The sequence below is a fragment of the Gossypium raimondii genome, chromosome 13, assembly GCF_025698545.1.
Source record: "Gossypium raimondii isolate GPD5lz chromosome 13, ASM2569854v1, whole genome shotgun sequence".
Classification (NCBI taxonomy): Eukaryota; Viridiplantae; Streptophyta; class Magnoliopsida; order Malvales; family Malvaceae; genus Gossypium; species Gossypium raimondii.
Window position 1 is genome coordinate 15,773,437 of NC_068577.1, and position 27,305 is coordinate 15,800,741.

A 27,305-nucleotide genomic window follows, 5' to 3' on the forward strand; every position below is an offset into this window, starting at 1 on the left:
TATAGTAGGGAATGCCCTAACACGAGATTACTTCTTCTGAAAGATAATGGTGAGTACACTTCCGACTCTGATAAAACAGATCCAGATATGGTAGAACTTGTGGATGACAGTGATAATGGCGAAGAGTTGGTCGAACCACCAAAAGAAGGGGACTTTGCTGATTTTCAATGCCTTGTAGTTTGCCAAACCCTTAACATCCAGATGAAAGATGATGATAACGAAAGGACCAATATTTTCCATTCTCGGTGTTTTATTAAAGGTAACTTATGTTCACTTATTATTGATAGTGGGAGTTACTCGAATGTAGTGAGGAGCTATTTGGTGGATTCTTTAAAGTTACCTTGCACCAAACACCCTAAGCCATATCACCTTCAGTGGCTTAACGAATGTTCCGAAGTTAAAGTTACGAGACAGTCTTTGGTCACTTTTAAGCTCGGGAATTATGAGGATGAAGTATGGTGTGATGTGGTCTCAATGCATGTGGCACATTTGCTCCTTGGACGGCCTTGGCAATTTGATCGCGATGTTACACACCAAGGTAAACTTAATCGATACTCCATTGTGTTTAATGGTAGAAAATTCACTTTTGCTCCTTTAAATCCCATTGATGTGTATAAAGATCAATTGAAGATGATGAAATTTTGTGAGGGGGTAAGAGAGAAAAGGCAAGTACAAAAGACAGAGAGAAAAGAGGCTAGTAGTGGAAAAAGTCAAAATTTAAAAAGCCCAAAGGTGAGCGAATCCACAAGTGGTAAAATGAGCGGAAAAATTTTTTTGGCAACAAAAAAAGATGTGAGGAGAGCCCTACTTAATAAACAGCCTTGTATCCTTGTGAGGTTTAGGCAAAATTATTTATTTTTATCTAACATTAACGAAAATTTGCCTAGTGTGTTTCAGTCTCTTTTGCAGGATTATGAGGATGTTTTTAGTGAGGCCCCTAAAGGTTTACCACCTTTACGAGGGATTGAGCATCAAATTGACTTAGTACCCGAAGCTTCGATCCCAAATCGACTAGCCTATAGATGCAATCCCGAGGAGACAAAGGAATTGCAAAGGCAAGTTGAGGAGTTACTAGACAAAGGGTACATTCATGAGAGCCTAAGTCCTTGTGCCGTTCCTGTCTTATTGGTACCAAAGAAAGATGGTACGCATCGAATGTGTGTTGATTGTCGTCCAATCAACAAAATAACGGTAAAGTATCGACACCCAATTCCTAGACTTGATGATATGCTTGATGAATTACATGGTTCAGTCATATTTACTAAAATTGATTTAAAAAACGGTTATCATCAAATTCGAATGAGGGAAGGGGATGAATGGAAAACAACCTTTAAAACAAAATTTGGATTGTATGAATGGTTAGTTATGCCTTTCGACCTTACTAATGCACCTAGTACATTTATGAGATTAATGAATCATGTTTTAAGGCTACACTTGGGTAAATTTGTAGTAGTTTACTTTGATGATATCTTAATTTACTCCAAGACTTTAGATGATCATGTTTTCCATGTTCGAACTGTTTTGGATATTCTGTGAGCTAAAAAATTATTTGCCAACCTTGATAAATGCACATTCTGTTGTGATAAACTAATATTCTTAGGTTTCATAGTTAGTGCTCAAGGTATTCATGTCGATGAGGACAAAGTCAAGGCAATCAAGGAGTGGCCGACTCCTACATCGGTAACTGAGGTGAGATCTTTCCATGGTTTAGCTAGTTTTTATAGACAATTTGTGAAAGATTTCTCTACTATTGCTGCCCCATTGACAGAGGTTATAAAGAAATCAGTGGGTTTCAAATGGGGTGAAACCCAAGAAAAAGCTTTTCAGACCCTAAAGGCTAAGTTATGTTCTGCTCCTCTTCTTAAATTACCTGATTTTTCTAAAACTTTTGAACTTGAGTGTGATGCTTCAGGAATTGGGATCGGCACCTTTTTAATGCAAGATAAGGAACCTATTGCTTATTTTAGTAAGAAATTGAATGGTGCACAGTTAAACTACTAGACTTATGACAAAGAACTATTGGCATTAGTTCGTGCACTTCAAGTATGGCAACATTATTTGCTGCCCAATGAGTTTGTCATACATACAGATCATGAATCCCTTAAATGGTTAAAAGGACAAGGTAAGTTGAGTAAACGGCATGCCCGATGGGTAGAATTCATTGAAACATTTCCTTATGTGATACAATATAAAACAGGTAAAGATAATGTAGTTGCAGATGGTTTGTCTAGACAATATGCTTTAATAACTACATTGAATGCTAAAGTCTTAGGGTTTGAACATATTAATGAGCTATATGATGATGATGCTGATTTCGGCCATATTTATAAGAATTGTGGACATACTACTTTTGAAAAGTTTTATCTTGTAGATGGCTTTCTTTTTCGCATAAACAAGTTATGCATACCAAAGTGTTCCATGAGAGACTTATTGATTCATGAGGCCCACAGTGGGGGTTTAATGGGAGATTTTGGAGTGGCCGAAACACTAGATATCTTGCAAGAACACTTCCATTGGCCACATATGAAAAAGGATGTCGAAAATGTATGTTCCAAGTGCATTACATGCAAACAAGCAAAATCTAAGGTAATGCCTCATGGCCTTTACACTCCTTTACCGATTCCTACTTCACCTTGGGTAGATTTATCCATGGATTTTATTTTAGGTTTGCCTCGAAATAAGAAAGGAAGAGATAGTATATTTGTTGTTATTGACAGGTTTTCAAAGATGGCACATTTTATTTCTTGTCACAAAACAGATGATGCTACACATGTGGCAGACTTATTCTTTAAAGAGGTGGTAAGACTTCATGGCATCCCTAAAACAATTGTTTCTGACAGAGATGTCAAATTCCTTAGCCACTTTTGGAAGGTATTGTGGGGTAAGCTTGGTACTAAATTACTTTATTCCACTACATGTCACCCCAAACTGATGGCCAAACCGAAGTAGTTAATCGGATCTTAGGTGCTTTATTACGATCTGTTGTGGGAAAGAACATTAGAAATTGGGAAGAATGCCTACCGTTTGTTGAATTTGCATATAATAGATCTATTTATTCTACAACTGGTTATTCTCCATTTGAACTTGTTTATGGTTTTAACCCACTAACAGTACTTGATCTTGCGCCATTACCATTTGAACACATCGTTAATTTAGATGGCGAACATAAAGCTGAGTTGGTGAAATCCTTACATGAGAAGGCTAGGCAACAGATAGCCAAAACAAATGATGACAACACCAACAAAGCAAACAAGGGGTGCAAACGGGTTGTCCTAGAACCCGGAGATTGGGTTTGGGTCCATATGAGGAAAGAACGATTTCCTACAAAAAGAAAGACCAAGTTGGACCCAAGGGGCGATGGGCCTTTCCAAGTACTCGAGAGGATCAACGATAATGCCTATAAAATTGATCTACCTGGTGAGTACAATGTAAGTTCTACTTTTAATGTGGCTGACTTGTCCCCATTTGATTTTTTAGATTCGAGGTCGAATCTTTTTGAGGAAGGGGGAATGATACGAGATCAAAGGCCCGACAAATGCGTTCCAAACTAAATGGGACCATTCAAGAATTTGTTAGTAAGGCCTTAGATGCGTACGCGAAAGAACAAGAAAATCAAGATTCACTTTCTTGTTTTCAAGAAAATCAAGAAACCGAATCTTGGCCCAATTTTGCTGTTTGGAGCGATTTCAAGAATCGAGAAAATCAAGATTTCAAATCTTGGAAATCTTGGTCCAAGAAACTGAATCTTGCAGCCAAAGCGCATTGGATCTCCGTTACGAGCATCAACGACCCAATTTCGGTAGGAGATGGATCACAAGCCCAAATTCTTGAAGGCGAGGCCCAATGAGAAGATTCCAGGCCCAATTAAGAAGCCCACCCATACTTAATTGAAAATCAAGCCAAATTGTCAAAGTGGCCCAATTTGTAAAGTTTTATTTTTTTAATACTTAGTTTAAATTTTTATGTAAATATTCAGTCCAAGAGGCCCAATTAAAAGCCCTTGGCCAAATTTCCATTTAAATATTAAAGTAATTAGGAGTGTTTTTGTTTTTAGTTTTCTAATTAGATTAGGAAAACACTTGAGAGACCTATATAAAGGCTTGGCCAGCCACCTTGTTATTGACTTCTCAATTATATAAAAAATTTCAGATTTGTTTAAGTGCAGAATTCTCTTTGAGTTTTTCTCCAAGAATTCTCTCTTGGGTTTTCTTTAGAAGCTGTTTTAACAATATTTTGATTGTGGGAGCCATCTTCATCCTTCTTCTTGCCATTGATATTCTTTGGAGGGGAGATTAGAGCCGTTTGAAGGGAGTTGTGAGATCTTTCGGGATTTCAAGGCTTCTTAGGACTTATCTTTTAATTTCTTGCTGTTAATTCTTTCTTTATTTCTGCTTGTGCCGAATCTTTAACTAATTTATTTGCTATTCTTATTGTGTTTCCAGCCTTTTTTTTCTATCTTAAAGAATCAGCCAAAAATCCCCAAATTCTAGGGTTCTTGCCGATTCATCCATACTCTTTTTGGGTGAAATTAGATTGCTGAAATTTGGGGAAAACTATCTTGGTGTTCAATTGGGTAGAATCGTAACCTCTTTTGGGGTTTCAAGAACCCTTATTAACACTTATTTCTATTCTCAATTTGACTCTTTGCTGATTTGGGGATTTTATTTCAGATCTGAAAATTCAAAGTTCTAACCTTTTAATTTTCTGTTTCGTTTCAGATCTGATTGTTTAGAGCTTTCGTAGGAGTTTCCCGTGACTTGGCAACTCGATCTTGGTCCGCGCGCAACCCTATATCATTTAGGGCTTAAGGCTATTGTTTCCATGTTATGCATGTTTTAGTATTATTTTTTTTGTTAATGTTGGTAGGATAATGATATTGAAATTTTAGTTTGTTGGCTTTTGAAATTATTATGTCTTAAATTTGTTAGATATTGATTATGTTTTAAGCTTGTTAGATATTGAATTTATTATGTTTTAAGCTTGTTGGATATTGAAATGATTGACAATGACAATTATTAATGTAGAATGGTTAAGGGCAACAGAGAAGGGACCTCCAAGCAATTCAGGTGGACAAAACTGATGGAACATCTTTTTCTTGAAATTCTTACAGAGGAGGACCAGAGAGGAAATAAGCCTTCTAATACTTTGAAAGCAGTTTCTATTAATCGAGTTGCTGAAGCTATTTCTGAAAGATTTCAAGTCCAATGCGATGCGAAACATGTGGAAAATCATTTGAGGACTGTAAAAAACCAGTGACAGATTATATGCACAATTCGGGGTGAAAGTGGTTTTGGATGAGATGATAACATGAAAATGATCACATGTGATAGAGCGACATATGATGCAATAGTGATGGTAATATATGTATATATATGTTAAGTATATTTCAATTGTTTTTTACTTGTTATTCTAATTGTGTATAATATCCAACAGGCACAAAAGAAGTATGAACTATTTTTGAATAAAAGCATTGATCATTATGATGAAATGGCTTTGGTTGTTGGCAAAGATATGGCAACAGGGAGTTTTGCCAGAACATTTGCTGACATAGATTTCGATGATGGTAACCAAGATTCAGTGCCTATAGACTGCGACAAAGAAGAGACTGAAGTGGTAAGAACAAAAGTATCTTCATCTGGCACATCCAAATGTAAAAGAAAAAATGTTCAAGAAAGTGTGATTGATGACCAAATTAAATTTGTGGGTGAACAACTTGGAAAAATTGCTAATGCTTTGGAACAATTTACTGCGGATAAGACACCACATCTTTACGAAGAAGTGATGTCGATGGAGGAAGAAGGATTTGATAATGACTTCCTGTGTTCTGTGTTTGATTATCTAGTGAGTCATGAATCCTAGGCAAAAGCTTTTTTAGTTAAAAGTAAGAAGCATAAAAAAATTTGGCTTCAAAAATTTTCTCAAGGTTGAAGATATTGATACTTTTAATGTGGTGTAATATTAGTTATGCACTTGGACAATGTTGTTGTTATTATGTGGTGTACTACTAATTATGCATTTGGATAATATTATTAATTTCTAGTATTAATTGTGGTTTGGAAGCTAATTTATAATTATTCAATCCTTGTTTTTTATTTTTTATAACACAATTATAAATAATTTATTTGACTTAGGTTGTTTTCAATTTATGACGGTTAATATTCTAGCTTAATAATTGAGTATTATTATATATTTAATTTGATTTATTTATTTATAAATAAATCATTGCAATATATGTAAAAACAATTTAAAATATAAATTTATTAATATATATAAATTTATTAATATATGTAAAAACAACTTTTCCAGAAAATATTTTCAGGAAATATACCAAACAACAGAAAATATTTTACATAGATTCATCCAAACACCAAAAAAGTAAATCATTTTTCAGAAATTATTTTCCAAAAAATATTTTACTGGCAAACAAACGGAGCCTAAGTTTCCTCCAATCAATTTTTGTTTCCTTCGAATGATGCTAAGTAAACAATCCTAAAGTTTAAATTATGCCTTCATATGTTGAACTCAATCATTCCTCTTCACTAATGTAGTAGGCACAGAAATCTAAATCAGTAGGTCTTTAATATGGTCGTAACGTGGCTTGGGTCAAGGTAGGAAAAAGATAAATGATTTTTAGGCTAAAACCTTAGACTCAGCTTACCTCGGACATTCGAAATGCAATTATCCCCAAAAACACCTACTTCTTTTCAATTTGAGTACATATGCTCTCTGTACATATTTTCTCAACAACTGGAATTTTTAACAACAACAGACACCTTCTTGAGCATACCTCTCTGTGTATCTCAACATTTGTACTTGTATTGAGCATCCAATACTTCTCTCTAACTCCCCTAAACTTAAACACAAAAATATTCAAGATGAATTGAGTCTAAGGATTGAGACAAATATAGATAAACATTAAATAAGAAATGACTCATTAGTATAGGGTTTAGAGTAAAAAATTAGGCCATATAGCTTAAAGTAGGGTTTCAAGGGATAAATGTTTACTAAGGTTGGCTTGTAAGGCTCAAATGGTCCAAACAAAATTTTTCCTAAATCATTTTTAAATTACCACGCCTCCTAAGATTTTGCCTCAAGGAAATTACTAAGTCAATTTTAAAGACTTCAACTTTCATGCATTTTTAGTTTTTCTAAGGAATTAAAAATTTTCATGGCAGTTCTTATACACAATCACTATGATCAACATACATATCATGACTTAAGTAACATAAAAATACTTGAAATAATAAGGATTTATGCATCCACTAGATCTAGCATTATTGTGCAAAAAAATTTAAATTTTGAGCAGTTTTCACTTAAAACATACCTTCATGAAAAAAACTAATTATCTTAGATTACAATATGCCCCCCACTAAAGAGAAACAATGTCCTCATTGTTTAAAAGTATAAAACAAAAGGGTGAAAACAAAGAAGTGAATGTGAATTGTACACCAGGTAGGGTCCCAAGAAAGGGAGGTGAGTTTAATTTGACTGCTTAAATACCAAACCTTTCTTTAACAAAGTCAATCCTAGACATGCACATTCTTATTACCACATTTCTTATTTTATAATAAACATACTATAATTTGATATTTTTGTTCATAAGTCTTATTTAATTTTATTGTGCGAAAAGGAAAAATAAAAAGTATTTAAAAATATCCTAAAATACTAAGGAAAATAAAAGAAACTCCTCTTTTTTGTTTGGTAGAATCCTCGCTATTCGATTTTGTTTCTACTTCCACTTGATTGTCTTTGTGCCAAATTCCTTTATTCGGTGTGATGGAATCGTCTCGCCTAGTATCTGAAGCTAGAGTCCAAGGGTTGAAGATAAAATCTGGAAATTCAGGCACAAATTCAAAAGCGTTACATAAGAGTTTATTAAATGCACCCCTTATTGAGTCGTTTCGAATTTTCACATATCTCCAATAAGCTTGCTCCTGTCGATGCATGTGTTGCAGCATGTTCATAATTGCGGATTAGTCTAATTGTACAATAGTGCTAGATGATGGGAAAGTAGGTGTCGGATTGATCCATTCGGGATTAACATGTTCAGTCGGTGTTGCAAAGTCAGGATAGGTAGTTGGTTCTGGCTCATTGACCGGATCTGACATGTCTGGATAATCAGGTGGTTCAGTTATGCTTGGTTCATCAATTGGTTCTGCTTGTTTTTACCAAGCAACATCACCCACTACTATTGCAATATCACCATTTGTAAGGCCCTAAAAATAGGTCTAGTAGTTTTGGGCAAGTTCACCGGGTTCCGAGTGAAAAATTAGGAGTTAATCGAGGTTATCAGTAATTTTTCTCTTAGTTTAGTTAGCTTAATTTCATTTAAAAAATCGGGAAATAATATTTCGAAAAATAAAAATATTTTTAGAAAAATTAATTTTATAGTTTTAAATAATTTTTGGGTAAAATAAATATTTTGGGTCAAATTAGAATTTAAAAATAAATTAAAATGGGTGTTTAATTAAGATAATTTAAAATATTAATTACATAGGACCATTTTGCAAAATAAGGGAAATGTTTAGTGGTTTTATGGCAAATTACACATATTTTCAAAATTTTGGAGGGAAAGGATTACTTTGTAAAACAAGGAAATTGTGGGAGTGGCTCGATGGCAATTTCCCCAATTTCTGAAAATCAAGTGGGTGTTCTTTAGCTCAAAAACACTACAACCCCCTCACTTCACACAATTTTCAGCCGATTTCTATACGTTTTCTCTCGTTTTTAATTTTCATTTTCAAATTCCATATATCAAATATTAGATCTCATCTTTTATTTTCTCCAAATTCTCTCAAAATTCTTCAGAAAAGATTTTCAAAGTTGGGAAAAAACTCATCCGAGTTCTTTAAAGATCTTGATCCAATCTTCAATATTGATGATTTTAGATTGATTGAAGGTAATTTCTCGACTCTAAATTAATTTTCAAGTTTTTAAATCATTTTTTAAATCAATTAAAATGGTTTTTCAAATCTTGATCTCTTCTCTCTTGAACATAAAATTCATCAATGGTGAATTCATGGTTTTGAGTTGGAATCCAAGTTTAAATGGATATCTAAGCTCAAATCATGTTTATTAAGAGGTTTTTAATCAGAAACAAAAGATTAAAATCATTTGATTGATCAATTTTGACAAATCCGTTTTTAACTAAAAACATGAGTTGATTTCCCGGAAAATTATGAAACGATTTGTTTGATGAAATTGATACTTAGGTTTTGTGTTGAAAGATTAGAAATGATTTATAAAAACCCATACCCGGCCTGGTCGCCAAGCCCAGATACGGGATGCCACACCAACGTCTCATCTCATGTACATCGAATAGGAAGCTAGATTCAAGCAAACCAATCATCTTTTGCTAACCCGTACAAGTGTTAAGTCATCCAAATAGTTAATTAACATTTTTACACGTAAATCATTTGTTAATTGATCATACAAACAACCATAATCATGCATAAGGGCTAATTAGCAAATTTTCATAAAAATGTCCGTAAGTATCAATATAGACATCCAAGTATCGCTATTTTCCTTGAGTGATATCGATACCACTTGAAAAAATGATACCAAAATAGCATATTCTTTCTCGACCAAAATCCTGAAGTATCAAAAATTACCAGTACCAGTTACGAAATATCAATACTTTAGCCCCGAGTATTGATACTCGAGATAAGGTATCGATACCAAATTGCTATTATGTTTTCCTGTTTGTTTTAATACACAGAGGTATCATTTTTAAAGCATAATATCGATACCTCTTCCCTTGGACGTGAAATTTAAGCATATAAGTGAACTAAGCCACTCCAAATGTGATACTAACCAACATGCATCGGCCACTAAGTTAAATAACCATTCATATGGCTTAATCAATAGTACAAAATACCAAAAACGAGTCCGAACAAATATCATTATGCCAACATCAATGTCTACAATCCTAAGTAATAGTAATAACATGATATTCTTAGAAACCAAATCAAAGTGGTTGAAAATAGACGACCCAAAATAGTTCTACCACATTGCCTAATTCCCTAATATGAATAAAAATAATAGTTCACCTACGAAGAATAACCAGTCTTCCTTGGATCACTCTGTGGGAAACCACACCGTGACATCACTAATTTGCATATGTTGAAACGAGTTCAATTAAAGAAATGAGTTCAATTAGAACTTCCTATTTCTCAATTATATAACAAATTTCAAAATTTTTGCATTCTAGTCCCTATTGAACAAAACTAAATTAACTTCATAATTTAGTCCTTTTTCAACTCTAAGCTTAAAATATATCAAATTAGTACCTAAACCTTCCAAGATTCATCAATGGAAACTTCCTAAATCTTTAATAGTTTCGAAAAATAATATACAGGTCAGCTAGCTTAAGCTCCCGAGATTCCAAAAACATAGAAATTATGAGAAACGAACTAAATTGAACTAACCAATTTAAAGCTTGAAAATCAAGAACCCTAGGCTGATTCTCCCTTGTTCTTTTTCTCCAACTCTCGACATGCAAGGATGAAAAGAGAATTGTTTTTCTCTCCCAATCCACTATCATATTTTATTACTTATGATTTCATTTTTATTTATTAATTATTATAATTTTATCTAAATTTATAACATACACACCTGTATATATTTCCATATACCAATCCAGAATGGTACAATTTTCATTTAGGACCTCTACTTTAAGTTTTAATGGGGATTTCTTAATAATTATAGTTTTACCACTTTTACTATTTAGTTCTCGAACCTAAATTAGTCTCTAATTTGAAAAAATATCTACCTAAAATTTAATTCACTTCTAAAATAACTCTATAAATATTTAATAAAAATATTTACGAATTCAATTTATAGAAACGGGGTCACGAAATTAGATTTTTTTACACCACTGACTTTAGGGTTGTTACAATGTATCATCTTTCCCAAGCTTTCTCCACTGTTTCCACTATTGAAAGGAAGATTGAAAGCTTCAAAAACTTTTGAAAGTTTGGCTATTGCATGGTAAGCTTAAACCAATTCATTTTTCATAAATTTTATGTTTTTGATATCATTGTAACTCGATTTAACTAACTCAAGTGTTATTTTTTCAAAGCATTAAATTTTCAAAATATTTCTATTGATGATTTTTTAGGCTTTTGGTGTTAAATGGTTTGACTATAAGTTTATATGTGATAAAAGACTATTTTGTAAAGTGAAGTTTGTTAATTTTGAGTATAAAGACTAAAATGAAAATATTTTAAAATTTGACAAGAGGTTTTTGTAATTATTGATATTAAAGGGTGTAAAAGGATGTGTTTGAAATAAGATTGAAAAATGGGGCTTAAACGTGAAAGTTGTGATTGTTTCGATTTTAGGGACTAAATTGAATAAAATGTAAAACTTTAGGGAATCTCTATAAAATGAAATTGGACTATAATATGCATGAAATAAACAGTTATAAGGTATTTGAAATTGATAAATTGAAATGATTTACCGTATAGATCAAGATTTGAATCAATCGGTAGATAATCGAGGAAAAGAGAAATTTGATGATTTGTCCCTGCACTTCAACTCCTTAGCAGTTTTTGTACGTAAGTTCATATGGTATAGTTAAGTATGTAAATGTAATGTATGTGTTTGATGTATAAAGTTATATTATGTGAAGATATTTTGATAGTTTACAAAATGATACAAAAAGGTGATAAATGGACTAAATTGGAAATAATGGAACTAATATGTTAAATGTGCCCGGAGGAATGTATGAAATGATAGGATAAAATTGACATGCCAATAAGGTTATTGCGCGTTGTATGGGATATGTTATGAGATGATATCGATGTACGGAGAATTCACTGTTTAAATTAGAATCCAAAATTTGTTGTGGATTATGGAGATTTGTCTCTACAGAGACCACAGTTACTGATTGTCGCTATGGAGACCTTGTTGTGTTCTAGAGGGATGTAATGTCTTATGACATTTGAAGTCTACGGGCTTATCACTTTAGTGCTCAGGTGTGTTTTGGTCGTTACCCGCGTATCTGTATCTATTTATTATAGTTCATCAGGATAAATGATTATAGCAACAAGTAAATCAATGAATACTAGTATGTATTGTGATGGAAATGGAAATAAAAGACCGAATGACTGAAATTGTAATATGTATTCGGAATTGATATATTATACGGTAATTGAATAATGTAACAAAAGCATATATATGTCATGATACTAAATAAAAGAAATTGAATTGAGTTAATTTGTATTGTATAGATTGAAATGCTATATAACCTTACTGATGTGAAATGTGATGACAGGAAAATCGTATAGTTAGCTATTTCATTTTGTTAATTATGAATTGAGGTGAGTTTACTGTGTTAAAACCTATGAACTTACTAAGCATACTTAATACTTACTCAGTTGTGTTTTCTCTGTTTGTAGTTATCTTTTACGGAATAGGCGATCGAATCACTTCAGAGTTCACACTATCAAGCCTTTGATTTGGTTGTCTTTTTATCGTTCTGGACCCAATCATGTGATATGTATATAGGAGATGTTTAGCTCATGTGTTTATCTTGAATGATAATGGTTTTGGATCTAAATGATGATGAACTTAACTGGTTATATGTATGATGATTACAAGTGTTAGTTCTGCTAAATGGACTTAGTTAATCATGTGAATGGTTAATTGAAATTGGTTGATAAATGGAAATTGATATATGATGAATTGATCATGGTTCCTTTAGTATGGATGATAAGGATAAATATATGTTGATTGCCAATTGGAATATGATGAATTGTTTATTGAAAAATGGATGATTTTGAATGTTACATATGGGATGGTATAATAGGATTGAATTGGCATAAATTATACATGTGTAGATGTTATGTTTGAAGGCCAATTGTGACATGATAGATTTGAGGATTGATGAATAGTTAAATTGTGTCTAGTAGCATGTTTCAAAGTTTCTTATTTACAAGCTTGTTGGGTGTTTATAGACACTATTTAATTATGTGGTTGATTTGAGCATGATATAGTATCAAAATGTGTTATTTTTTACCTTTTGGAAAAAAATATCGATACTTTAAATTGAAGTATCGTTGCTTTACCAAATGAACAATGTTTTAAAATGACAGAATGCCAATTTGTTAGCGATACTTATATAAGTATCGATACTTATTTTCCAAGGAACCATACTTTTTAAAGGTATCAATAAAAATTGGCTTCTTTTTCAAATTTGAAATTGCCAGAATGCCAAAACGGTATCGAAACCTAATCTGGTATCAATACTTGTGTATTTTAAATTGATTTTTGAAATATTGAAGCTATAGATGGTATTGGTACCTGAACTGGGTATCGATACCTATGCTCAAACTTTGAAAAGTTTACAGTTTGGTCCTTATTCATGCTCGGGTCAACTTTGGAGCTTTCATAAACTTGATTGGGTTTCGATTTTGCTTGTATTATGTTTCGTGCATGCATAAATGTTAATAAATTATGATTGGAATGAATTACTATTGCAATTTAATGATGAAATGCTCCGGTAACTGTAGTAGCATCCCGTAACACAGGTTGAATGACCGAGTCGAGTGGGGGGTGTTACACTACCAACTCTCACTATAAATAGATGACATTGGTAGGCTTTAAGAGAAAATTACAAGTTTCTTTCAAGATTACAATATTGCTATTTTGACAGGAAGTAGTGAAAATTTATTTTAAGAATAAATTCTATTTTCTAATAATTGCAATTCTATCGACTTCTATTTAAGAGAGATTTACTTCTCACTGAAAGTAAAGAAAATATTTGTGGCTATATGTTTGACTCGATTTGTTGAAGCCCACACTCGAAGCAGTTCCTACTACGAGAATAATGGAGAAGATCGTTTTGTTGAAAGTCAAGAACAATAAGGATCTGCCTATCTGAAAACACAGGTACAAATTCAGTCTAGGGTTTATTGCTATAATTGCAAACCGGGTCAATTTTCAAAATTTTAATTTTCGTTGTACAAGAAAACCTTTTTCGAACTAAATTTTTTCCAACAAGGATATCCTATGAGGGTAGTTGTAATAGCCCGTTTTTAGTGAAATCAAAACAGTGGTTTCAGAACCACAAATCTGAAGTTGGAAATTTTATATTATTATTATTTTATGTTCTGCTGTATAATAGAAATACAGTATAAAAATTTCGTTAAGAAATTTTGAAAAGGACTAAATTATAGTAAGTGCAAAAGTTGAGTTCTAATAGCTAAAAGTATTAAATAGTTATAGAATTTTAAATTTGAGGTCCTTATATTGTAAATAGGCCATTAAAATGCTTAATGGATAAGTGTGAATAGTCACCATTGGAAATTTAATGAATTATTAAGGATAATTTTGGAAATTAGTGATTTAAGTTAAAATAAAATAATCTATTATTATCATTATCTACCAAAAAAAAGAAAAAGAAAGAAACCTAGCCATGGAAGCTTGAAATGTTAGTAAGCTTGTTTTGCTCAATTAGGTATGTATTCTTGTCCCGTTTTTAATGATTTCTATGTTTTTGAGATCGTAGTAGCTTAATCTAGCTAGCTCAGGGATTAATTTACAAAACTGTTAAAGTATTAGGGGTTTTTCATTGATGAGTATGCTTGAATTTTGAAGCTTTATGATAGAAAATGAAAATTTGTTAAATAAAAAACTTTTGTAAAGAGAATTTTGATGAAATTATCAATTAAGGATTAAATTGAAAAGATGATAAATTTATGGTAAAATTGTGAAATTGTGAATTATTTGGGATACTATTAATATGTATAAAAATTGACTAGGCTTGAGTAAGGATTAAATTGCATGAAAGTCATTTTCCGAGCCTAGGGACTAAATTGTAATAAATTAAAAGTATAAGGGCAAAATAGTAAATTTTCAAAAAAATGTGCGTTGGACTAAATTGAATATGAATTATATTGAATTGAGTTAGATTCATTCGTATAGATCCAGTTAGACCTAGTACGGAGTTAGATCGAGGCAAAGGAAAAATATCAGATTAGTCGCCTTCATATCTACATAAACTCATCGAGGTAAGTTTGTGTAATTAAATTGTACATTAATATGTGTTAAATTGAATTATTTTTTGTGAATTGTACAATTGTCATTAATAAATACCGGTTGTATATTTGACAATTACCGAGTCTCGTTTAAACCTTTTGAAATTCGTAGGATACAAATGACATGTCATTAGGGTTATCGATTTAGTTAGGGTCCTGCAGGTGTTGTGGACACACCACAGCTCTTATGAGTTTCCCGATACTCATCTCGTATGAGCTTCCCGTTATTCAGCTCGCATGAGCTTTCCGTTATTCAGCTCAAAAGAGCTTGCTGTTTATGAGCATACATGAATATTCATTGACGGATTACAGTTTAGTACACCTCGTGTGTACTACTCGTGTATCCAACGATATTTTAAATGGTTCAACAGTCACAATTTTGTTATGAAATCATATAAGTTTGATATGAACTATTACCAATATATACATGAAATACATGAAATATGATAATTTGATGAATTCAACCATGTGTATTGATTTTATATGTGATTTTAATGGCTAATATGTTGGTGGTCATGTGTTGAGGCTTTTGGTCAAATTGATTGAGTTATGCTATGTTTAATTACCTGTCTTGTGAAAATATGGTAAGTTAAATTCTGTATTATATGAACTTACTAAGCTTAAATGCTTACTCTGTGTTATTTTCCATGTTTTATAGTAATTCAGAAGCTCATTCGGGTTGGAAGTTGGTTGGAGCTATTTCACACTATCCATCGGCTCTTTTGGTACTTTCAGTAAATTAATTCTAGTTATAATGGCATGTATAGGTTATTTTGGCCAAATGTTGGCATATAGATGTTTTGTTGAGACTAGCCATTTGAATGGCCTGTGTTTAGTATATTTTGATGTGTATATAAGTGGCCTTATCATATTTATTATGTGTTTGATATGGTAGAATGAAAGAAAGTAAAATATGGTTCGAATATGCATACATGAATTTGGTCATTTAGGTAAATTGAGATACTAGTTCACATGTCTTTAAATTGTCAATTGAGGTGCCTAAGGGCATATTGGTTGTATGTAGTGATATTTCGTATTTAATACTTGATTTTGAATTGATTTGAATGCCTTGTTATGACTTGTTGATGTGAAAAAATGTTGAGTTAGGTTGATGTCAAATTGGGTGAGAAATGTGGTTTGAAAAACAACCTATTTTTGTCCACACGGGCAAAGACACGGGCGTGTGTCTTAGTCGTGTGGGACACATGGCTAGGTGACACGGCCGTATGTCCCTTGTATCTTTTTAATTGCGCAAGTCGGTATGGTCACATGGCCTAACACACAGGCGTGTGGCTTGGTCGTGTGACCCAAGTCAAAGAGTTACAAGGGCTCGGATACGGCCATGTGTCCTTATTTTGAATGTCCACACAGCCTAAGACACGGGCGTGTCTCCTGGCCTTGTAACCCCTGCAGCTTTGAAAAATTTTAATGTTTTTTGAAAAATTCTTTGAGCATCTGATTTAGTTCCGACTTTTTTCTAATGCGTATTTTGGGCCTCGAGGGCTCATATAAGGGACAATATGTTTGATTTTGATTGGTTTATGACATGAATATTATATGATGTAAAATGTTTAAATTTCTATCTATTTGTTCTGTAAACTTCAGTAATGCTCCATAACCCTGTTCCGACGATGGATACGGGTTAGAGGTGTTACAGTATCACACTTATGACAAGGTCATTGGACGAGCATTGAGTAAGTAGATTTCGTGATGATATGTAATAAAAGAGAGCTCATTCACGATTGGAGTGACTTCATGACGAAATTAGTTTATAATTATTAGCCGAAAAACTGAAACTTAATTATAAATTATTTGAGCCCTGATTACATATGTCTAATCGGTCCCTCCGCTAGCTCGTTGAAACCAAAAATGAATTGCATTTAGAATCAGATGAACATAAATGGATAGGAATGATAGAGTTAGAGAAATGAGTCACATTCCTAAATGAATGTGTTTTCTCCTGAAGCATAAAAATGACTTGATAATTAATTTATGTTTTTTAGATTATCATTTAATTAAATAATTAAAGTTGAAAAATAAAATAAAATAAATTAGTCATTGTGAATCCATTAAATATGGAATTTAAATATATTTTCTCATAGATTTTTACGGTAAAGTTGTCATGACTTTAACGGTATTAGAATTGGTTTGAGAAAATGTTTAATTGGAAAATTAATTTATCTGATTCAATTAATTTATAAATAATATTTATTTTGGGAAATGGAAAAACATGTATTGGGTTGGATTCAATTATAAAATGTTGGGTTAAAAGTTTAAGAAGTACATATAATTAGACCTAATACACGGGAGACTCAAACTCCCCTCATATTATATATAATATGAGGTGTGGCATCCCTAGTGTATTTAACTAGAGAGTGTCGCTCCCTTCTTCTAGTTAATCCAAATGACTAGTTTTTCTATTAAATAAGTTGTAATGACTGAATTTTAAATGATGTCAAAAAATGCAATTTAAAAACCCTTTTTGTTCACTAAATTTTAACTTTTTAAAAAATGTTCACTAATGTTATTGATTTGTAATGTTTTGGTCATTGAGTCATTAGCTATTGTTAATGGTGTAACAGTGAATTGACATAGCACGTTAAAATATCAATTCAAACAAAAAATTTTGGTCAAATTGCACATCTAATCCCTAAACTTATTTTTTTATCTTTTTGAGCAATTTAATAGATAAAATAAAAAATATTTAAAATTCAAAATATATAAACTAAAATTTTAAAAATCTCAATTTAAAGCCTTCAACCGAAAAAGATGAACCTAGAAAATGAACATGTTTTTGACGATCTTTGCCATTATCTTAGCTCATTTCCCCCGTTTATGATTCACGATTTATAGCCTTCAACCTTCGTCATATACTCCTAAAGTTATGCCACCTTTAACCTTCCATCCATCGTTTTGCCACTACCTTCTACAGCCACCATGAACTTCAACAATCGTTGGTCATCACCATTTCTCTTCTCTTTCAACCAATTACCAAAATCAACACCTAAGCTAATTAAATAATACGTTTCTGATAGACCTTTGATATTGAACCAAAAAAAAAAGAGAAGAGAATTAGGGAGAGGAAATTAGAGAGAACGAGAGAATAGATGAAGAGAAAATAAATCCATAATAATCCAAATCTGCCTTAGCTATGTACAGGCCTTGGTTTTAAAGGACAATGAGAAACAAACAAAATAATGATTCTTGTAGTTGGTTATTACAACTGTTAACTCATACAAAAATGTTTTGTTTGATTGAACTCCCAAATGCTCTATTTCATTTACAGCCAAAATGTACCATTTTCTTCTATTTAAATTTTTGGCTCATAACAATTACTCTTTCCCTAAGAATGTCATTGTCCTCAAGGTTCAAACTAAGGAAAATTGGTTCTGATTTGCTTAAAGGTTTCCCATGTAGCATCTTCTGGGAATGTGTTGACCCACTCTATTAACACCTCGGTTACTGCTTGATTTCCTTTGCGTATTATGTGATGATCCAAGATTTTAGCTGGTTCCCTGACCCATGCCCCACTTGCAACTACCACAGGCAACACATTTTGCATAGGGGTTGCTCCCACTTGTTTTTTAAGTTGTGAAACATGAAAAGTGGGGTGCACTTTAGAACTAGGAGGAAGAAGTAACCTATAAGCAACCTTCCCAACTCGAGCTATTATAGGAAAATAACTGAAATACTTAGGTGAGAGCTTCTGATTCCACCTCCACTTGATTGAGTGTTGCCTATATGGTTGTAATCATAGGTAGACCAAATCTCCTTCCCCAAATTGTCTTTCGGTCCTATGTTTCTTAGCCTGTTGTTTCATCCTATCTTGAGCCTTCTTCAAATGAAATTGTATTATCTTCCTAGCAGCTTCCCTTTGTTGTAAAGTCCTGTCCACCATAAGTACTGGAGAAGCTCCAGACAGGTATGGCACATGATGTGGGGGTGGTTGTCTATACAGTACTTTATATGGGGTGGTTCGAACGGCTGAGTGTTGAGTAGAGTTGTACCACTATTTTGCCAAAAGGATCCAAAGGAGCTAGCCCCCCGGCCTCTCTCCAAACATGCACCTCAAATATCCCTCTAAGCACCTATCTAACACCTCTGTTTGCCCATCTACTTTAGGGTGGTAAGCAGTAGAAAGTTGCAACTTAGTCTCCACCCTTTCGAAAAAATCTTGCCAAAAATTGCTGATAAATATTTTATCTCTGTCAAAAATTATGGAATCAGGAAGACCATGTAGCTTGACAAAATGATTCAAATATTTTTAGGCCACAGTCATGGTTGTGTAGGGGTGGGACAGAGCTATAAAATGTCCAAATTTAGTGAGTCGGTCAACCACTACTAGGATCATAGATTCCCCTTTTGATTTGGGGATCCCCTCTATAAAATCTATGCTAACAGAGGACCAAAACCTTTTTGGTATTGGTAGTGGTTGTAGCAGCCCTAGTTTTGGTATAGTTTCATATTTGCACTTTTGGCATGTGGGGCATTCTCTCACTTATGTCTTAACATCGTTGCACATCCCCTTCCAATATAAAAGGGAGGCCATTCAATTTTAGAAGTAACATCTCTAGAATGACCTCCAATAGCACTTCCATGAAAGTGCTGAAATATGGCTCTCCTAGTTTCCTCATAATTTCCAATCACTATCTTCCCTTTTCTCCTTAAGAAATTCCCATCCCATGTATACTTAGGGTATGAGGAAGCTTGGCTTTGGACATCTTCGCTCAATTTGTGCAGTTTAGGATCAGATGTAAGATCTTGAACCTTAGTTAATAGCTCAAAGACCACAGTAACTCTAGTCATCTGCCAAACCTGGCCAATCATGGTTGATTTAACCTGTAAGAGTGCATAAACTGCATCATTGCTTGACCTTTCTATAGATAATTTCATAGTCATATACCAACATTTTTACTACCAATTTTTGATGGAAAGGGGTGATAGCTTGTTGATTGGTCAAGAACTTCAAAATTTGATGATTTGTTCTGATTTTTAAAGTGTCTCCCCACTAGGTAAGCATGCCATTTTCGAACTGCCAATAACACAACCAACATTTCCTTTTCATAGATTGACAAAGCCTGGTGTCTTATCCCTAGCCCTTTACTGAAGAAAGCTATGGGCTTGCCTTGTTGTTGAAGCACAACACCCACCCTGAATCCTGAAGCATTTGTATCCACCATGAATTCCACTTGAAAATTTGGAAAAGAAAGTATAGGGACCGAGCAAAGGGTTTCTTTTAGTTTTTGGAAAGCTGTGGTGGCTTGATCATTCCAATTCCATGCATCATTTTTGAGGAGATTGGTAAGTGGTCTGGCTAGGAGTCCATAGTTTTTGATGAAACATTTGTAGTAGCCAGTGAGTCCCAAGAAACCCCTCAATTCGTTGATACTAGTAGGTATTGACCAGTTTGCCACACACTTCACTTTTCCTTTGTCCATGGCCACCATACCTCTAGTTATCACGTGTTCCAAGTATTCTACTTGCTCAGTACCGAAAGAACATTTGCTTTGCTTGACATAAAGCTGGTGTTGCCTCAATATCTTAAAAATTACTTTTAGATGCTCTAAATGCTCATTCAAATTGGCTTAGAATACCAGGATATCATCAAAGAAGACTAAAACTGTCTTCCTCAAGATGTGCTTAAAGATAGCACTCATGAGGGCTTGAAATGTTAATGGGGGCCTTAGTGAGGCCAAAAGGCATTATTAAAAACTCATAATTCCCCTCATGAGTTTTGAATGTAGTTTTATGAATGTCATATTCATGCATTCTTACTTGTTGATACCCTGATCGAATGTCCAATTTTGATAAGATTCTTGCATGGCTGAATTCATCTAACAACTCTTCAACAATGGGAATGGGGAACCTGTCTTTGGTAGTCAGATGATTAAGCTATTTATAATACACACAGAGCCTCCAACTTCCCTCTTTCTTATTCATCATCACTATTAGGGAAGCAAAAGAACTGGTACTATCTCTAATCACCCCTGTGTGCAGTATCTCCATGATGATCTTCTATATTTCATTCTTCTGGATAGTTAGGTACCTATAGGGCTTGATTTTGACCACCACACCTTCATATTGCAGAGGAATTCTATGATTTTGAAGCCTTGGTGGTGGTAAACCAGTAGGGGTCCTGAAAATGTCATTAAAATCTTTCAATAGCTTCTACAGGTCCTTGTGGAGGGAAAGAGAGGTGGTGGCTATTGAAAGTTGAGTTGTGGGGATCATAAGCATCGTACAAGGGGAAAGTAGTTGACTAGATAATGGAAAACCCTTATTAGATTGGTTGGTTGTCATAACCTATATACTGCCAGGTTGAATCCCCCTTAGAGTGCACAAGTCTTCCTCTTGAGCAAACGACATTGTCAGGGAGTTAAAATTCCAGGTGATAGATCCTAAAAAGAGTAACCATTGTATTCCCAGAACCATATCACACCCATTTAGTTGCAACAAAATGAAGTCTACAATAAATTTGAAACCCTGTGTTTTCCAAGTAACATTTCTGCAAGTCCCCTTATTCATCAATCCTCTACCATCAGCCACTGTTACATTAAATTTCTCTTGATGACTGACAGGTAATGAAAGCATATTTTCCAGTTTGAGGCCCAAGAAGTTGTGAGTACTACTCGAATCCACTAGTACAATAGCTTTGGTAGTACCTACTATGGCCTCAAGTCTCATTGTGTAAGGGCCTTGTGAGCCTTTAATGGCATGCAAAGATACCATAGGGTCTTAAGGTTGTTCATCAGTGGGAGGGTCCTCCAATTGCTCAGGGCATTCCTAGAACTCCTCACCCTCCCCATCAGATTGGGTGTCGAGTAAGACTTGATAAAGTTGCCCTTTAACACACTGTGCCCAACGTGATACTTTACCCCACACCAGAAACACAACCCTTTTTGTTTTCTCTCATTCATTAAAGCATGACTAATCCTTTTAGCAGGACCCTTGGTTGTGATGGAAGAGCTAGTGGTATTATGTACCCTAGTCTGTGATAATGGAACAGGCCTGTTATGAATTATTTTTGTGGGTGATACATACCGAGCCACAGAGTTCGAACTAGACAGATAACCCTTCTTATGGAAAGTACTTAATAAGCACTCAACCTTTCTAGCAAGATGAAAAGCTTCACCTAAGGTTTGTGGACTAAATAAATCCATATGCTGGCTGATTTCAAGTTGTAAATTACTAGTGAAAATGCATAAAGCATGTGACTCAAGCAAACTTATTTGATTTAGGAGACTTACAAATTCTTCTGGTATTGCTTCACTAAACCATGTTGTTTGAGTGACCAACTATGACATTGGTTTTGCAAATATGCTTGAACCAAATCATTCTTTTAGGCTAGTAGCATAAGTGGTCTAGTCCAGTGCTTGTAAACCCCCATGCTTCTAAGTATAAAAATAATGCCAGTCTAAAGCTTTTCCATCCAAGTTCAGCATCACGGTTCGAACCTTGCTGCTGTCAGGGATCCTCTTGGCTTAAAAATATTGTTCAAGTTTGGACCACCAAGCTCAAAATCTAGTCCCATCAAAACATGGGCAACCCCATCTAACAAATTTTTCTTGGTTCGATGAGTTAGGAAAACTCATTATAACAGAGGGTTGGGAAGTATTAGTGGGACTTTTTGGAGGAAATTCGGGTGGTGGAGGTCTGCTCCCCATTACTCCCTTCCCTCGGTCTTGTGTAGCAACATTGCTAGGCACAATGAGACTGCCAAAATACTGTTCAAATAACCCATGAAGTTCAGATCTAAGAGTTTGAAGTTCATGCTTGATTTCACCTTTGAAGTCATTCTTGAAGCCTTGCAAATGAGTTTCCAACCTCACATCTATCTTTCCATCCATCTGGGAGATCTCCCATTGCATTTTCTGGAACTCTTGCTGCAAAAAATGACATTCTTCTGTAACCTTGTAGTAACACCATCTCCGGCCATAGGAACGGTAGCTCTGATACCTTTGATAGACCCTCGATATTGAACCAGAAAAAAGAGAAGAGAATTAGGGGGAGAGAAATTAGAGAGAACGAGAGAATAGATGAAGAGAAAATAAATCCATAATAATCCAAATCTATCTTAGCTATGTACAGACCTTGGTTTTAAAAGACAAAGAGAAACAAACAAAATAATAGTTCTTAAAGTTGGTTATTACAATTGTTGACTCATACAAAAATGCTTCGTTTGATTAAACTCCCAAGTGCTCCGTTTCGTTTATAGCCAAAACGCATCGTTTTCTTCTATTTAACTTTTTGGCTCATAACAGTTTCAATCTCATAAATGAATAAATTTAAGATGTCAATTTTTATAAGAAACACCCACAATTTTTTAGCATCTAATTGGAGAATGGAAATTAATTAAAATTATAATTGTTATCTCATCTAGATCTCACAGGCACTTTCCAAAAAACCAAACATCATCTTTTTTTTCTTAGGCTTGTCAGTTTGCTGCAAATTAGAAAGGCTTCATCAATTTTAACATGTTTTAAGCTTTCCCACCTTAGTAAACTTTGTTATGAATTAACCCTTCAATGTCTTAGCTACCTAACCAAACTAAACCATCAACTTCCGGTTCCCTTTTACCACCATTCGATGGCCATTTCGAAAGAGAGAAATCTAAATAAAAGATTCATCATTAGCAATAAAAAACAAGAAGAAATTGAGAAGAAACAAAGGAAAGAAAAGAGGCCAAAAGCCATTTGTGGAAAGCCAAAACTTTAGTTTAAATTTTAGGGATTTCTAAGGTTTTTTTTTTTTTTTGGAAAATCAAACAAAAGATCAGATTTGAAAGTAGAATTGCTCAAGATCTTTTTTTATTTATATAATATTAACTCTTTCATATATAATTTAGTTTTTTAAATTTTATATCATTTTTATTTTAAAATTCTTACGTAACATAGTAAAAAAAGGAAATAATATATAGGGATTAGTTGTGCAGTTTAACCTAAATTTTTTTGTTTGATATGATTATTTATGTGCCACGTCAACTTTATGTTACTTTGTTATCGATAATTAACGACTTAGTAATCAAAATGTTACAAATCGATAATGTTAGTATCCATTTCATAATGAATTAAAGTTCAGTGACAACAAATGATGCGATGTTGGAAATGACAAGGGCCAACCCTTAAAATAGAAATTTTTTCATTTAGGCCCTTTATAATTTATACAATTTTAAATTAGTAATAGTAAAATTACACTTTGCCCCCTAAAAAAATAAAAAATTGATTTAATCCTTTAAAATTTCTAAAGATATAGACTATTAAAATGATAATATTGCATTTTTACTATTGAATAAATATACAATTTAATTCTGCCCCCCAAAAAATATTTTTTGGCTCTGCCACTGGTGACTAGAACGTAATTTAAGCAATACATAAGTGATTATTAATATTATTTGAAATATTTATTTTTATATTAATAAGAATAATAGTGTTAAATACTTTTCCTTCAAAAATAATAACGTTAAATATTTTTTTAAAAATAATTATGTTTTATATTATTATGGCGGGAATTGAAATCTCCAAATGGGTTGCTTGTTTCTTTCCACTCATTTTGGAATAAAATTACTGAAAATATTATAAACGCCGTTGCCGGGGATCGAACCCGGGTCATCCGCGTGACAGGCGAGAATACTCACCACTATACTACAACGACCTTAAGTTTTAAATTATCAATATTAGACTATATATAATAAAACGTAAATATGACGCGTGTTTTTTTTTTTATCAGAAAAGGAAAATTCAAATGGCATTTATTCTGATGATCGGCAAAACGGAAATCGAAATTGTTGTACCTTTATGGCTCTTTCTTGCCACTGCTAAAACTTAATGCAAGGCATGGTATAACTAACTCGTGAGCCAAACCCCAAATAATTTTTTAAGACTGCTGAATGATTTTTTTAATTTTTATAGTTTATATCTTTATAATTTTTAAAGGATTAAATCGAATTTTTATAATTTTAGAGGGGCTAAAGTGTAATATTACCTTTACTATTTTAAAATTTTTAAAAAATAAAGGGCCTAAATAGTAATTTTCTATTTTAGGGGGACGGGCTCATGCCTGCACTCCTAAATTTGCCACTGACTCTTGTTAGATTTGTTGAAAGGTAAGGTGATAGTTTGGAAGATCTGCTTAAAGTTGAGAAAATTTGGATATATTAAATTCTTTTAAAATATAACTTAGATTCGGGTTTCAATATTTAAAGTTTGGGCCTAGTTCAACCCAATGTACTTTCAAGTTTATGATATTTTATTTTAGGTTTAATGACAAATTTGACCACTAACATTTACATGTTTTGTCAAAATGGCGCTAATTGTATTTTTGAGACCATCAACTTTTATTTTTTTTCAAATAGTTTTTTAATAAATTTGACGAAAGTACTGTTAAAAAGTTAACGGGATGATGTGAAATTTCATATGTAGAATATTTTAATGAGATGTTATTTATTACTTAAATATCCCAATAAGATAATTACTTGTGAAAATAATAAAATAAATAAATCATACATGAAATTTAAAAACTCTTAATTTAAAGAAAATAAACATAATTATCTAAAAAAGGTTTCAAAATGAATGTATACATTTGTTTATTGAGAAGCTTCAAAAGATAATTAACAAATCAAATTGATAATCTTGAATGCGTGCATTCATTTTGAAACCTTTTTAGATACTTACTTTATTTTCTTTAAATTAAGACTTATGTTTTTAACTTCATGAATTATTTATTTATTTTATTATTTTCACATGTAATTATTTTATTGGGTTACCTAAGTATCAAATTACATCTCATTAAAAATATTCCGCATATGAAATTCCACATCACCTAGTTAAATTTTTAACGGTACTTTCATCAAATGTTAAAAAAGCAATTGAAGAAAAAAATAAAGGTTAATGGCAAAAAAAAGGCTCAAAAATACAATTAGGGCCATTTTGACCAAACATATAAATATTAGTGGCCAAATTTGTCATTAAACCTTCATTATATATATACACGTACATTATACCATGTGAAAAATTAAATATATTATAATATAATGTAAATATAAAAAGCATGTTATGTTTGTACATTTAGATTTAACAAAATTTTAAAAATATATTTGCAATGATAGCAAAAATAGAGTGATAAAATTGTCCTTAGGCTAGACTTAGTCGGGCCTAAACAATGAGTATTTAGATAGTATCTATCTAAGTCTAACTTGAAATATGAGTTTAATATTGTGTTCAAGTTTGATCTAAATAAAATACGATAATTCAAGTCTAACCTTAATTTTTTTCAATTGAAATGCAATTAAATTGTAACAATTATTTTTTTATAATTTGATAAGCCAACATTTTAAGAAAGATACAATTTAGTTTTCATTCAATATATTGCCAAAATTGAAGTAGGCAATTAAAGTCAAAATATAATGAGAACAAAAGAAATTGGCAGAAAATGGAGGAAGGAAATGTTTGACAACAACAAAAGAAATGGTAGAATAGTTTTTTTAAGAAACTAGGTTTGAGAGTTAGTTTGGGTTTATGCTTTATTTATTAAGAATTGGGTTAGAATTAGATTATATATAAATTTTGTAAATATAAATATTATGTTTAAATATAATATATATTTGGGTTAGGGTTGGATTTAAATTTTTTTGGTTGAAGTTCGCTTTGAATAAAAAATGGGTCTAAACTTTTGTCAAGCTTATTTTTCGAGTTTCGTATCCCTTTCATATTTCGGATGAACGTTTGGGTTTGTGTGGGTAACTTGATCCTTAAATAGTTCAGTGTAAAATTAAAATGGTTTTACATATTTGGATAACTTTTTTTTACAATTAATACTTCAACAATCCAAGTATTGAATTTATCAATATAATTTTATTTTTTATGCATGTAAAACTTTGAATTGATAAAATATCTTCATTATATCGGTCTAAAATACTATTTATTTTACTTTTGATTTATATAGATAAAAAATATATAATATTGACTTGTTAAAATACTAATCGTAAAAAATATGACAACAATATTATAATGGATACCTATATAAATGATAGTTGATTATGCACTACGAAAGTTCAAAGATTTTATCCACAAATATGAGAAAAAGAAGGATGATATGATTCCAGTCTTGTTAGGTTTTCTAACTGAAACAATAAATGAAAATCATGGTAGCCAATGCTTTTTATATTGTACAGAAACCCATCCTATGGAAGTTGGGTTCGGGGGTGATAGTGCTTGATACAATCACGAGTTGAAGTCTAAGTAAAGGCCCCAGTCGATGATTGTTATG

General features: G+C 32.7%; 1 non-coding gene across 1 annotated transcript; it reads right to left on the reverse strand.

The window, feature by feature from the left end:
- Positions 1-24,620: 24,620 nt before the first annotated feature.
- TRNAD-GUC (transfer RNA aspartic acid (anticodon GUC)) lies at positions 24,621-24,692 on the reverse strand. The gene has a single exon. It is a non-coding gene; the product is annotated as a tRNA-Asp (tRNA).
- Positions 24,693-27,305: the final 2,613 nt, after the last annotated feature.